We start from the raw sequence: 12,607 nt of genomic DNA on the forward strand, positions 1-12,607 counted from the left end.
GTCTCATAGTTTGGGAGTTGATGCTTTGGATAGTAGGCTAGGCACTAGGGTTGCATTCATTGTTGATGGCTCCCCCACACCTATGATTAATCAGAAGTGTGAGGACTCCTAGTCACACCCCTGTTCGTCAGCCCTCTAGGGGCAAATCACAGTTGTGCGAGTGACAGTTGTACCATAAACTTTAATGTGTAACTGCTCAAATCTTGTTCTAACATTACCACAGCTTAAAAATCCACAGCACTTAATATAGCCTAAGGGTAAAGACAGCACCACACTGGCATAACCAACAGCTTGGCAGTTCTAGCAGGCACATGTATTATGCTAGATGTGGATTAACAACATCTCAAGCAAGGTAGACCTGAACCTCAGTCTCTTATATCCTAAATAACTGTTCTAACTACCAAGTAAAAGTATGCCAGGAGAGGCTGAGAAAGTGATGGGAGATGGGAATTCAAAATTCAGGGAAGCATTTCTTGCTGGCTTTTGTAAGTGGCTTCCCACTTGGCATGCTGTCCACTTTTCCCCATGGCATAGGTAACTCACTCCATGCTGTGAAAGGCACTTGAAAATTAAATGCTGCAATGCAAAACATTGCAACATGCAGGCACTTTCTGGTCCAGAGGCACTAATCCATCTGTCCTTACAAATGCCAGAGCTAGAGAAAGTGTTGGCAAAAGGAAATTTCCACTCAAAACAGAAAAAAAGTGATGTTTTCCATTTTCCTAGCAGCTTCCAGTAATACCCTTAGAATATTTTTAGCAGTCACTGTAACAACTCAGCAATGTTCTGATAGATAGAGTTGATTCCACATAAGAGACTTGTAAGCCATAATTGTGTCATTACATGAAACATGGTGTTTGAAAGAAATAATTTTATCTGCCGATGTAAAATGTATACAGATTGAAGTTGTGAGATCCTTTATGCCTAACACAGAAGGAGGAGGAGAGCGGTCTCTTATGTCAGAGGGAATAATGGAAACTTTATTGAATGTAATACACGGACAGGCTATTCACAACATGTTCTATATCAGTAAACATGAGAAATACCAAACCAATAATTAAGTGAGAGAGAGAAAAGGTCATAGCTTAATCCTAGGTAATCACAGGTTAAAAGAAAACAAAAAGTGTGTATGAAGGTTAATGCCATAAGAGGGATTCTGAACATTGAACTCAATAGCTTCACTAAAAAGAAACAGCTTATCAGTACATACTTTCAACTATAACATTGCCACCTTACAACACAAGCAGATAAATACATACAAATGAGAAATGATGGTTTTTAAAAGTTTCCCTTTTAAAGGATGTCAGTGTAATGGGACATGTAAAACTGAACATTGACTTGGACTGGCCTCAACCATTCATTTTGTTACTACTTTGTAGGCCTTGTGTAATTAAACTTCACTTTAGTCTTCTGCAGCAGTAACATGACTAATACAATTTCCTTCAAGCATCTTTCTCCACATTTCACAGCCCTACCTGTAAAAGCTGGCATTTTGCTCCCACTTTAGTGCAGTGTTATTTATGTACTAGGGCTGTGCAAAATTTCACAGGCAGTTTTGTTTCAACGCTGTTTTGACTTGTTTTGAGCTTGGAACAGGAAAATCAAAATGAAACGAGGGCAGTCTAAATGTTTTGAAAGTTTTGAAACATTACAAGTTTCAAAGCTGAAACTGGGCTTGCCTTCAGGGAAACAAAAAGTAAGGAGAGGGAGGGGGAAGAGGGGGAAGGACTGCTCTCATATTGACTGTGTAGCAGGCTAGTGATTGTGATCCTTCTCTGAGGTCCCTTCCAATCTCAGTGCTGTGGGGAAGGGATGGAAAAACAGCATTATTTCAATTGGGCTGCTTTCTGCCTTGGGGTCAGTTACTGAGCTGTATCTTCCAGAAGTTCAGTAGCATTAGACAACAAAGGCTACCATTCACTTCCTACTTGCGCCTAGCAAGTGGGATTTAGCAATACCTTTTCCTTTTTTCCTATACTCTATTTTATTATTATATTCATTGATTGATTCCTTTCAATATATTCCTCCCCCAAAATCCTTTTTGTTTAGTCTATTTTGATTATTTTCAAATCTGTGCTCTCTCTCACAGTGTGCATTTCATTCACTGTGCAGGGAAGCACAGCATAATTATATTGCATATTATAATATAGAATTTATATAGAAAAACACATATATACATTTATATTTTTTATTTACTACATAAATACATACATTACATAAATACACATAATACAATTACCTTAATATCTACATATATTGCATAAATCAGATAGATAACATTACAGAAGAAGAAGAGACAGATTTTCCAGCACACCAAAGCAAAGACAAGATACTATGAAACACACCATGAAGCATGTTGGAAAGGCAGCTAGCAAGCCTTCTGGGAGGGGCAGGAATGCGGGGGAGAAGAAGAGCACTGCTGAGCTAAAACCAGCTGGGGCAAGGGAACAAAACACATGAGCACCATGGGGATGCTGATACATCTCCACAGGCACCCTTGCCCTTGCTCCTCCTCAGCCTGGCATCAGTGGGAGCATGCCCAAAGGGAAGTCCCCCTCTCACTCCAAAGCCGCCATCCCTCTGAAGCAGAGGCAGGCCACCCTGGAACAGTGGGGGAAAGGCAGACAGAATGCGGGTGCTTTGCAAGGGTGAGCGAGATGACCCAGAGCACTGGAGACATGCTTGCTGTGCCCTTCAACCTAGTTGAGCAGCCAGGGTTCAAGCAGCTCATGGCACTCATGGCTCCATCATACCCGCATACACCACCTTCAGCAGGACCATGGTGCCCTCCCTGTATGAGGCATGCAGGGAGTACTTGAGGGAGGAGCTGCATATGGCAGGTCTGCAGGTGGTCTTACACTTCACCATGGACATCTGGAGCAGCCAGGGTGGAGATCATGCACACCTCTTCCTCACAGGGCACTGGTGTGACCAGTCAGGCTGTTGGTGGGCTCTCCTCCAAGCCAAAGTAATGAATGAATCCCACACGGCAACAGAGATCATGGGGGCCATGAACCTCTTGGTGCAGGGGTGGCTTATTGGGCAGGGTGAGCTCACCCGTGGGTTCATGGTCACTGACAATGGGGCCAATATAGTCAAGGTGGTCCATGATGCCAAGTTTCTTGGCATCTGCTGCATGGCACACAAGTTCCACCTCATTGTTAGGTGTGCCTTGGAAAGGAACAGGCCTATCAGTGATGGCACCAACACCATCAGCAAGCTCATTTACAAATGCAGGAAAGTGACAGGCTACTTCCACCAGAGCATCAAGGGGGGACAAGATGCTGTGGGACAAATAAGCAGAGCTGAACATCTCACAGCATAAAATCAGGCAAGATGTGGAGACTCAGTGGAATTACCCATACCTGATGCTCGAGAGGCTGGTGGAGCAACAGAAGGCCAACCATGAGATGGCCTTGCCCAAGGAGATTGGGATCAGTGGCCCCCTTAACAGAGCTGAGTGGCATATCATCTCCCAGATCTTGGTGGTCCTCAAGCCCTTCCTCGAGGCCACCGAGACCCTCAGCACTAGCAAGGCCCTCCTTAGCCACATTATCCCTGTAGTGAGGGAACTTCAGAGTCAAATGGAGAGTTTCCAGGGGATCAATGTCCCTGGCTGGGGCAAGCCACTGTCACCAGATGTGCAGGCACTGGTGAGGCAGCTGAAGAAGGGGATCAGGAAACGGCTTGATCCCTTGCAGCCCAGTACGGTCCATGTGCTGGCCACTACATGTGATCCAAGGGTGAAAGGCAGCATATGCAGAAGCCAAAGCCTCAAATCAGTGACAGAGGTGCTGATGAAGAGAGTCAGGGAGGCAGAATGGCAGAGGTGGGGGGATATGGAATAGGGGGATCCACTGTCCCATGCCAGCAGGCCCTCCAGCAGCCAGTCTCCTACTTCACCACAGTTGCGACCAATGTGGGCAAAGGGCATGTCTTCCATGGTAGAGTACAGAGGCACGAGACTCCACCATCAGGCAGGTAGTGCTCAGGCCTTGGTGGCTTCCTATCTTGCCAAGGATGTGAAGCCACTGCTGTGCAACCCCTTGGCCTTGGCCTACTGGACAGCTAGATGTGGCTGGATCTGACCACTGTTGCCTGGGAACACCTGTTCTGTCCACCGACCAGTGTTCCAAGTGAGAGGGGGTTTAGCATTGCTGGTGATGTAGTGATACCCCACCACGCCTATTTCCTTTTTTCATTTTTTTTTAACCATTTAATGCCTCACTTTCAGAGCTAAAGGAAACACTCACTGCTTCACTAACCAGCAGGGGAAGAACAAGTCCCTGCTGAGCTTCCATGCCGGGATAAACTTGGAAGTATGGACTGGGGCTATGGGGAAGGAGGAGGCCCCAGGTCCTGGGCATGACCACTTAAATTGCACTCTGCCAGGACTGGGAGGCTTGGTGGAACTGCCAGAAGCACAGCTGCCACAGGAAATGCCAAGACCAAGGATCCCCCTGTGTAAGGTGGGTAGGAGGCACCATAACCTCCAGCCACCACACGCATGCACACAGTCCTGGTTGAAAAAAGTCCAGAACCATCACATCTTTGAAAGACTTGAGGCTTGCTGGTTGCAGAGGAGTTGTGAGGTTCCAGGTGAGTTCAGCTTAGCTGCCTGGGATGCCAGCTTCCAGGTTGAAAAACCCTTCATCATGCTGAAGAAGCACCTGCAGTTGGTGTGTGTGCTGTTCCTGGATGGAAGGAATAGTAAAAAGCCAGAGGCTGGCATGCAATGCAGCCAAGAAAGCCAGTCAGTGAAAACTGAAATGGAGTCATCAGGGGGTGAGGGACAGGCTGGGGTGTGGGAGGGGATAGCAGTGCAGGTAAAAGGTGGAGAGGTACCTGGTAAGTCAGATGTCCGGCAGGTTGTAGTGTGTCAGAATTCCAATGTCTATATTGAGTCCATGATTTTCTGTACCTAGGAGGTTGATGAACCACTTTTCACAGATGAGCCTATGAACTGCACTTCATCAACCTCATAGGTAGTAGGTACAGAAACTCATGGACTCAACATAGACATTGGAATTCTGACACACTACAACCTGCCGGACATCTGACACCCCAGGTACCTCTCCACTTTTACCTGAGCTGCTACATCCCCTTCCCCCCACCTCCACCCCAGCCTGTCCCTCACCCCCTGATGCCTCCATTTCCATTTTCTCTGACTGGCTTTCTTGCCTGTATTGCATGCCAGCCTTTGGGTTCCTTTACTATTCCTTCCATCCAGGAACAGCACACACACCAACTGCAGGTGCTTCTTCAGCCTGATGAAGGGTTTTCCAACCCGAACCTTTGCTAAGATATATTTCTCTAACTATTCAGGTGGTCTACTAAAAGAGACCAGATTAGATTGACCCAAAGAACCTTGTCTGTCAGCATCATGTCCTTAGTCCAACACCCCTAGCTTCTGTCCCCGGTCAGCTGACCGAAAGGAGGCAGGGCTCTGGGCACATCTAAGCCACAGGGTGGGGGCAATCAAGGAGAGTTCTCTGGCAGCTGCTGTAGAAGAAGTTTCTGAAGGAGAGGGAAGAAAGGCTCTGTCACAGTTTGGCTGTCCGAGATGCTGATGGTGCTACCATACTGCTTACTAAGTTATTACCTGTTGTCATTTACAGTGGTGGACCAGACTGAAGCTGTAGGGGAAGAGGAGTGGGGCACACTACCATGTTATGTACAGGCCCCAGCACCAGTGAGGGTGCAGCTTAACATGCGCGCACACACACTCATACACGTATCACAAGTTTTGCTTGTCAGCAGCTTGAGGTGCAGTTTCCCAGAAATCACTGCACCTAACTCCTTGAAATTTGGCAGGCTCCATGCCCTTAGAAGGGGCTACCATCTCTGCTAGTTTCATCCAAATCTGCCAAAAACTGACAAAGTCATAGGCAGTTTCGTGCTTCCCTATTATAGCTCATGGGCGAAATATCAAAACAGTAAAACAGTTTTGAAGAAATGAAACAGAACAGTGCTTCGATACTAAACAAATAACTTGACACAAAACATTGTCCCATTGAAATGATGAAATGGAAGCCAAAATGAAACAGTGCTGTTTTGCACAGCCCTAGTATTTACAGTAATACAGTATGTTATTAAAGTAATACAATCTGACCTAGGAGAGAAGAAGATATATGCCTACCTCTGCTACTTACTTGTTACGGTACTGTCAGCATACCAGTTCCCTCTGCCTCAGTTTCTCCATCTATGAATCATTTCAAGAACCATAACACGCAGAGGGCATCTCTACAAGAGATGCTATGGCACAGTAACAATGAGCTACTGAGCCGTAGGTCATTGATACAGCAACGTAGTGTCTCAAGGCACAAGGCATGATGACAATGCTACTGTGCATAGCATCTAAAAATAACCATTTGGGGACAGCACTGCACAGTAATGCCAGTTACTGCACAGTCATTTAGTATTTGGTTAAGCAAATACTAAATGACTTAGCAGTAACAACTGCACAATCCACTGCTCATGCAGATGTGGCCAAAGAGATTGAAAAGAACTAAATATTATTGATCAACATCTTCACAAAGGTTTCTAAATGTTAAGGCTAAAACTCCGCTGTTAAGTCAGGATGGTGTTTTTCAAAAGATACTGGGTCTCCTTTAATTTCTCTTAAGTATTGCAGAATTTGAATAGAGACTTAGGGAAGGTGAACAAGTTTGACTGCAGGTGTATGGAGACAGTTCTTCAAGGAGAGAATGACAAGACTCAAGGGGCTAGATTCTAGGTTGTGTCTAACGTTACCCTGTGTAGCTCACAAGGATGGGAATTCAAAGGTGGTCATTATATCCCCAACTCTGCAACTATGAAGCCAGCTACCAAAACTTCAGTAAAAAGAGCCAATTCAAGTGCAAAGGAGTCTAGCCACAACTACATGAAGTTCAATATGGATAAATTGGGTATGTGAAGACATACTCTTTGCCACAGACACAACAGGAGGGAAGTGACACCATAGATATTGCGATTACTTTACTGGCGATCCGGAGATTTTGCCTAGGCAAATCATAACATGGTTGAGAATCTAGACCTGTAACTCTTCAGTTTGGAGAAGGTATGAAGAAGAGGGTTTGTTTTGGGGCTATACAATGTTACATATGGGGATGAGGAGGAAGAAGTTAATCCAGTGCTCCTATTTATCCTTCCTCACAATATAAGACTGAGCCAATATTCAAGGGCAGGGAAGTGTGACATATGTAAACCTAATAAAAGGAATCCTTTTACAACACGCACACAATTAACTTGTATGATTTATTTCCCCAACATATCACTGAGGCTAAAAGCTTAGTAGGATTTTAAAAAAGGATTAGATATTTATATGGGTTTCAAAACTACTTCCTGCCTCTTTGCCCCTACAGTCCTTGGCTCTAGATTTATATCAATAACTTCAGCAACCACAGTTAACATCCTAAGGAATATATATGGGGACCCTCCTACTTTAGGGCAAAAAACAGGATTTAGAAAGAAGTCTGTCTTTTGTTCAGGCTTTTTTATATTTACTCAATGGCATCTTGCCTTTTGGGGGCTTGGGAGATTCACAAACCCTTCACTGAGGGGACTGAATCAAAAAAAGGGGAGAAAGGAGATTGGGTACTTGTTCTACTCTCGTGCCACTCTTACCAGACATGTGCGTTCATGCATACAGGATATCAGATTTACCCAAAGAACCTTGTCTGCCTATGTCCTTAGACCAACACGGCTACAACCCACACCCATGCATACAGGTGCACACCTGCTCATAAGCATGCACACACACACACTTAAATTTGTGAGGATCTATGTTGAGCCTAGGGTTGTATGGTCCCAGATTAGGTCTTATAAGAGCTGGCAGAAAATGGCGCTCTTGAACTTTTTTAAGATATGAAAAAACTCCTTGTCAACTTTAAGTAAAACCCAAGATTTTCAAAAACAGAGATGTACTTCCTCAAATAATCTAATAGGGCATTTGCTCAAGATGATGTAGAAGTAAATTCAATCTCTACTCCAAAAGAGGCAGGATAGGGACTTGGAGTTGAGGTTCCTCTTGCTAGTGCCCTAGCCACTTAGTTATTGACTATTTTAAGCTAAAAATCTCTCTCTCCTTCATGGGCTGCACATTCTACCCCCAAGCTAAAACACTTAAAGGTTGGGGGGAAGGTGTTGCTTGAAAACCTCTAACCAGCTGTAGACTATCTTCATTGCACTGCTCAGCAGAAGATCCAGCATGCCGTAGTTATACTTAGTCACTAATACCTGGCAGCAAAATCATATCACCCAGCTCTCCATTGCCTGAACTATCCTTTCAGTTTCTCAGTTATTCAATCTAATTTGAAATTGCTCTCATGGTTTTCAGACTCTTCACAAACTCACTTTATCTTACCTTAATTGGTAGCCCATCTTCTCCTATACATCCCACATCTTGTTTTTCCTGTTTCCGTTCTCTACGAAAATCTCCAGTTTTACCTACGCCTTCTTATTTATCTGGAAACACCATTTCCCTTTACTAAAAACTAAGTAATGACAACTCTGAGCAACTAGTCTGAAAACAGTTTTGATAGAAACCTTCTTAAAATGTTACTGAAAGCTTCAACAGTGTTGGCTTCCATATAAAAGAAAAATTAGAAAGGCATTTTTCCTGAAAAAGCTTCTAAATCAAAGCTGCTGAGCAATATTGTGTCAAAATATGCAATTTCTAATCAAATCAGAAGTCATGATCCAGGAAGGGGGTTTGGAGGGTGCATCTAGCCACTGGCCTGAAATGTGGAGCACCCTGGTTCGAGTACCTCCTCTTCTGTAATCAGAGCAGAGTTTCTATCCCAGATAACTCTGAGTAAAACAGAGCATCAACCTGAACCTAGATCTCTTACATCCCAGGACAGTGCCCTACATTCCATGCTACTGAGTGCAAAAGACCTCTCTTCTCTGTCCACTTTGTGAAAGTGGCATGTCTCAAAAAAAATTATTATTTTTTTTAAATTAAAAAAAAAATCTATGATTCATTGTCTAGCTGCATTGGGCATACTACAGCTAAGTACTATAGAAAAAAAAAAGAATGGATAGTTTCTATATTGTTATCACTAGCTGTAAGGCTATTATTAATATCAGTAGACCCTAAAATTCCTGTAGCTTTGCAGAAGTCCAAGGATTACCCAACGTAATTATGCCAATCTAAGGATTAAGATTTGAATTTATCTTTCACATCCTTTCCAGATATCCAATTCATTTTATTTCTACTTGAAAAGGGCAGTTAATATTAAACTTGCCTTCCTAAAAGACTCAGAGTAAACAAGTGCTGCATGCATATATAATTTACTACATGATGAACATGCAGCTAAGAGTAGAAAAATTGGATCAAAGGTAATAATTAAAGATTAAAGTGTTCTACATGACTACTCCTATATTGCACCCTGGTTCCTGAGGGAGATCAGAAACCAGCTTGTTCCTAGTGAATGGGTAGGGAACCAGGGAAAACACACTATGGCTTGAACTGGCACTAATGTATCTTTACTGTCAGGATATTATTGAATCATATACAGGTTTCCCTCTTTTTATGCTATACATATGTTCCTGAAATATGGTGCATAACTCAAATTTGCATAAAGGAAACACACTTTACAATGTATGGGGATACGTTCCAAGGTCTTGACTGTACTGACCCCCAGACCCAATACTACCACTTTTACAAGACAATTTTGGTACTCACCAACAGCAGAAAGTACACACAAAGACAAGGCACTATTGTAATGGTGATGGCAACTACAGAAATGTGTTTCACAGACAACGAGCAAGGAGCAGATCCACACAGGAGATTATATTTTGGTGCGTGTCAGTCCTACAATGCACTGCACAAAGCAGCTGGCTGCGGGCTTCCACCACACCAATCAAGTAAGAGTGAATTGACCTTGCATATAACACATTTTTTATATAAAAAGGATCATTGCATAAGAGTGAATTCACACACACGGAGCCAGTGTAAAGCGAGGGAAACCTGTATCACGAAACAAAACAAAACTTATGGCATGACAGGATTAGCAATGGTTAACTTTGGAATCAGTCTGGGAAGTCTCTCAGTGGACCAAGAAACTAAGCAAATTTAATCATATTTAGTTTTCTGAATGGCAGAAATTAACTATCACATAGAATAACTTTGCTAGCCGGCTTTGGCTTTTATTTAAAAAGCAAAACAAAAATAATAAATGATGTGTCACTCATCAGCTTTCATTGGAAGAGAACATATAATATACAGAGAAATAAAACTAAACATCATGTTCTGAAAAGGGAAAGACTGAAAAAGACACTTTTCACTGGTAAAGTGAACTATATAATAGAAATGTTTTTAACCAACCAGATTATTCTTGAAATTGTTCTCAGTCAAACAAATGAAGAATAAAAAATAATATATAGACAGATATTTAACTTAAAATTTGATATGGAAGGTAAGAGTGGAGAACCATATTCTATTTAAAAATCATATGCAGTTGGATAAGACTAAGAGTTAATCAGACTTAAATATAATTAATTCTAGATTTTGATAAATGACAACTAAGTGACAAAGAATCACTGGGTTCAGTATAGCACAACTGCTTTTTGGCATGTCAAGTTATGAGTGTAATTTTCTAGAATACTGACCATTGGCTCCCAGTGCAAATGGGAATCCATTCACATCCATACCAAAATACTCATTTTGGTTTCAATAGGAACAGGAGTTCAGTCACTACTAGGGAGCTTTTAGAAATTCCACCTGAGAGCTCCGACTGTTCCTACACTTCTAGAAAATTACAAGTCTGAGCTTTCCTAGTGCAGACAAATTGATGTTTTGGAGTCCTAATTTGAAGTTTCATAGCACACAGCTATTTTAAAATTAATCTCATATACTTTTCCCAGACCTTTGATGGCACTTGATCTGAAATACAGTTGATTCCCTCTAATATGTTTACCGCTGGACACTCTGGAGAACAGTCTGTTGAGAAAAATACATCAACAGATTATTGTTAACATCCAAATTATAGAAATTAAATATATTTGTAAATAATGTAACATATTTGAAGGTATGATTCTCTATTACCTTGAAATTTGTGTAATCATTTATCTAGAAACAAAATGGATTTTGCCATTCTATTATAGTAGTATTCGAGAACTGTTTTTTAAATTATATAAAACTATTGTAGGCACAAGACGGCACAAAATCATTACCAATTTTTCCTAATTATGTTCAACTTTTTTTTTTAATGTTACAGCTGAAAATGAGGATATACAACATGAAAAAAAATTTCTAAAAGCAATCCTGCAACTCATACTGCATGTTGCTTCATATAAAAGTATTTCTAAAATCTAAAAATGGAAGAACTACCTGTGTGCGTTTTCTAAAACTAGGTCCATCCTCAGACAGGGTAAATTCCTTGGGCATTAAGAAAGTCCACAATGTTTTTAGGAGTAGATTTGTGGGTGTCTAGTCATCAGCAATCTTCAGGTGTCCAAGGTCTCAAAGAGGGGTTGTAAATGAGCTTTAGAATCAGAACTGAGACAGTTACAAATCCTACCCCAGTTTGAACATTGCATGCAAGAGTATTAAATATATACAGGAGATTTATGGCGTTGCATCAAATTAATCTTCATGTTTGGAACCAAATACTGACAAAAACAGATACAAACGTTTGCATGGGTGAGCAATTGTGCTACCAATACCCTAAATGATTCACATTGTTAGCACTTTTCATATTCTTTATAAACATTAGCATTTATACACACAATTTAGACTTGTGGTTACCCAACCGATCCATACAAAGGACATGTAAAAGCTGACCATAAAGAATGGTCAAAAGAAGCTAACTTGGCATGTAATTCTCTCCAATAGCCTACCTTTAAACCAAATAGTTTCTGATTTATTGAGCCACTTAAAAACAACTTTATGGTCTATAATTATGACCACTTTCACCACACTTTCCCACCCAAAAATATAGTAGTTGCTTTAAAGGTATTTAGTTACATATTCCAGTTTAAAAGTCATTTCTAAATGGTGTAATAAATTAATTAAGATAGAAAAGACAATGGCATATTTATAAAAGGACAAAATTGTATTTAATCATATAATGTGATATCAATTCGTGACCAATACAGCTACTGAATAAGTCAGACACATTTTTTGAAGTTTACTCATTCCTATACAGCAGTGCTTCTCAACCCGAGTGCCATGGTACTGTGCAGGTGTCTTAAGATCCTTTTCAGGGTGCCACACAATGTTAGCACTGTTAGATATACAAACATGATTCACAAGATAAGTTTGGAGATATCAAATAAAAATCTGTAGTTATGGTCTGAGTTCTTTGAAACAGAAAAATTGACCTATTATTTTTCTCTAGGCAGAAAAAGAGTGAAAACTAAGACCTAAGGCATTTTCTGAGGGTTATGTCAAGTCTTTCCAGGGGTGCTTAAAAACTAGGGCTCTGCAAGGCTTCAGTAGCTGATTCAATTTGGAGGAGATTCGGCCTGATTCAGGGACTGAATCTCCATCAAATCAGGAAAACAATTAAAAGCTCTGAATCGATTAAAAGCATCCAAATCAATTTGGAAAAGCTTCAGAAAAGATTTGGCCGCTTCAGAGATTTGGCCATAGCCTAAACAG

General features: G+C 41.5%; 1 pseudogene; it reads right to left on the minus strand.

Annotated features, from left to right (window-relative positions):
* The window catches only part of LOC102573898 (sucrase-isomaltase, intestinal-like), a 124,010-nt pseudogene extending 121,229 nt beyond the window's left edge, over window positions 1-2,781 (minus strand).
* Window positions 2,782-12,607: the final 9,826 nt, after the last annotated feature.

This window comes from Alligator mississippiensis, chromosome 7 (genome assembly GCF_030867095.1).
Source record: "Alligator mississippiensis isolate rAllMis1 chromosome 7, rAllMis1, whole genome shotgun sequence".
Taxonomy (NCBI): domain Eukaryota; kingdom Metazoa; phylum Chordata; order Crocodylia; family Alligatoridae; genus Alligator; species Alligator mississippiensis.